Below are 2,715 nucleotides of genomic sequence, written 5' to 3'. Positions count from 1 at the left end.
TTAATTTCTGTGTTTTCTCTTTATCATTTTCTTCTATATGCATTTCTTTGTTTAATTTTCTTATTGAAATTTTTGGTAATGCATGTCTAGTTGGTTGGGTGGTGGTTTTGAATGGCTTGGCAGCGATATGTAGTTATTACCCATGATGAGATTGGATGAGGTGTAATCAACTGAGTGGTGGAATCTACTATGATCAGCTATTTAATTGCATTTTAGGGTGAGGCTTGCTTCTAGTATCTATGGAGAAGCTTTGAGAAAGGTCTCTAGCTTTTTTGGCACATTTTGGATCCTGAATTTGGCCTAGTCTTCATCTCCAGTTCCTGAGCTTGAACCAGTACCCTGCCCTGTTACCTGCTAATCTTGGTATTTTTCCCAGACTTGAACCAGTGGCCTACCATGTTGCCTGCTGATCTTGGGAGTGTGCCATTTTACCTGCCACTTTTGGGTTCAACAGCCTTAGCAGCCAGCAGCTGCATGAGTTGGAAAATAACCTCCATCTCCAGTGGGCCTGGAACAAGACGCAGAGCTAAAGCATAAAGTTGAGGGGCCTTCACCCAGGCACTAGTGGTGGTGCTCTGAAATCAGACTGTTTTCTTCCTAAACTGTAAGAGAATAAATCCCTGTTTGTTAAAACCATCCACTTGTGGCATTTCTCCTATAGCAGCCATAGAGAACCAACACTATTTTCTAGCTTCTTGTGGTAAGATTTAATTCCTTTATTTTCATTATTTTGTTTGAGTTGCTATATGTTCTTTAGGGTACTGATATAGGTGTTTGAGATGATCATTTTTTAAAATATTACATAAGTTTTTATATACTTTTGCTGCTATTGCCATATCTTGTTCCATTTTTGTTTTTTTTTTTTTAGAAAGTCTATAACTACCACTTGTATTTCCTTTTTCACTCCTGAGTTAATACAAGCTTTGTGTTATTGTGTTTCCTTTTCCAGGTGGAAGTGCCTTTGAACTGGAATGGAGTGCATTGAAAACTGTGATTCTTTGGATTTATGGCTTGCAGATCATTGTATTTTTCTGACAAACCCCCTATTCCCAATACATCTCAAATTAAGGTATTACCTTTCCTAGGATATAATGGCTATAAGGATCTTCTCTTCCTCCCTTTTTACCCCTTTGTTTTTCAAAAGTTACTGTCTATGAGTAGATGTAACAAGTCCAACTGTATTAGTTTGCTATTTCTCAGGAGGAAAAGTTCATATGTTGGCAATTTCATATGGTTCAGACTTTTGAGTGATAAAAACTACTTTAGAACATGTGCTCTACTGCCTGAGAAATCAACTTCCACATATTATAGATAATCGTCTTGTTTCTGATTTTTGTTAGATATAATATTTTTATTCTGTGAGTCAGAGGATAAAGAAAAACAGAGGAAGACCAGAATGCTCACTTACCATTTATTTTCCTCTAGAGATCTGTTTTTAATAAAGTGGGAAATGAGTGCATCAAAAGAAAAATCATGTCTTCATCGTGAATTTGTTTTTAGATCGGATCCATATGCCTTAACAGTAGTGGAGAGTTGTCCAATACATAGATGATACCTATTCTTTATGGATTTTTTATGTATTTTTTTATAGTAATTTATTAGAAAATTGGGAGAAACCTGTGTCTTTTTACCCCAAAAAACACTGAAATTGGTGGTTCTTGTGAGAAAAGTATAATCTAGAACTCCGATCAATTTAGGTTTGTATATCAGGACCTTGACTGCTAACCAGAAGGCTGGTGGTTCAAACCTACCGGCCACTCCTCGGAAGGAAGATGGGGCAATCTACTTCTGTAGTGATACTGCCACAGAAATCCAAGAAGGGGTTGCTATGAGTCGGGTTCGACTTGATGGCACATAACAAAAACAACAAATGTCTGGACCTGAACAATATTCATACTCTCACTCACTGCCATTGAGTTGGATCTGGCTCATAGTAACCCTTCCTTGGGTTTCTGAGGCAGTATCATTATGGAAGTAAATTGCTCAACCTTCCTTCTGAGGAGTGACTGGTGGGTTTGAACCACCAGCCTTCTGGTTAGCAGTCAAATGCCTTAGGCACTATGTTACCAGAGCTCCTGAACTTAAGGGAGAGGTCTGAGTAGGAACAATATTATTGAGGAAAAATAAATGACATCAGATTAAATTTAAAAAGTGGAAAATTTCTTTTCCAATAGCTTTGGGGCCTGGGCATGATAAAATAGCTGCCAATATTGTTTAAAGAAAGAAGGAAGGGCTCTCTCTTTCTTTGCTCATGCCATTTTATCAATATTCTTCATGAAATTGCAGCTAGCAATTTGGAGCCCCTTTTGTCAGAGTCATGACAAATATTGAGGTCATTTTGACATTTTCAGAAAGTTGTTTATACAACTATATTGAAACAAACTATTATTTTTGTTTATAACACATATTTTATGTTAGGAAAAAGATATCCATAGGTAATATTGCATTCACCTGTCTTTTTTTTTTTTTTAATACTACCTTGATTTTTCTAAATTCTATTGGTATTAGTACATAGTGATAAACAATTTTGTTGTTGTTGTTATATGCTGTGGAGTCAGCCCCGACTCGTAGTGACCCCTCCTTGGGTTTCAGAGACAGTATCACTACGGAAGTCGGTTGCCCCATCTTCCTTCTGAGGAGTGGCTGGTGGGTTTGAACCACCAGCCTTCTGGTTAGCAGTCAAGTGCCTTAGGCACTATGCTACCAGAGCTCCTG

Source organism: Orycteropus afer, unplaced genomic scaffold (assembly GCF_000298275.1).
Source record: "Orycteropus afer afer isolate SDZICR_OR568_19922 unplaced genomic scaffold, OryAfe1.0 scaffold00007, whole genome shotgun sequence".
In the NCBI taxonomy this organism is placed as follows: Eukaryota; Metazoa; Chordata; class Mammalia; order Tubulidentata; family Orycteropodidae; genus Orycteropus; species Orycteropus afer.
This window is presented reverse-complemented; position numbering follows the sequence as displayed.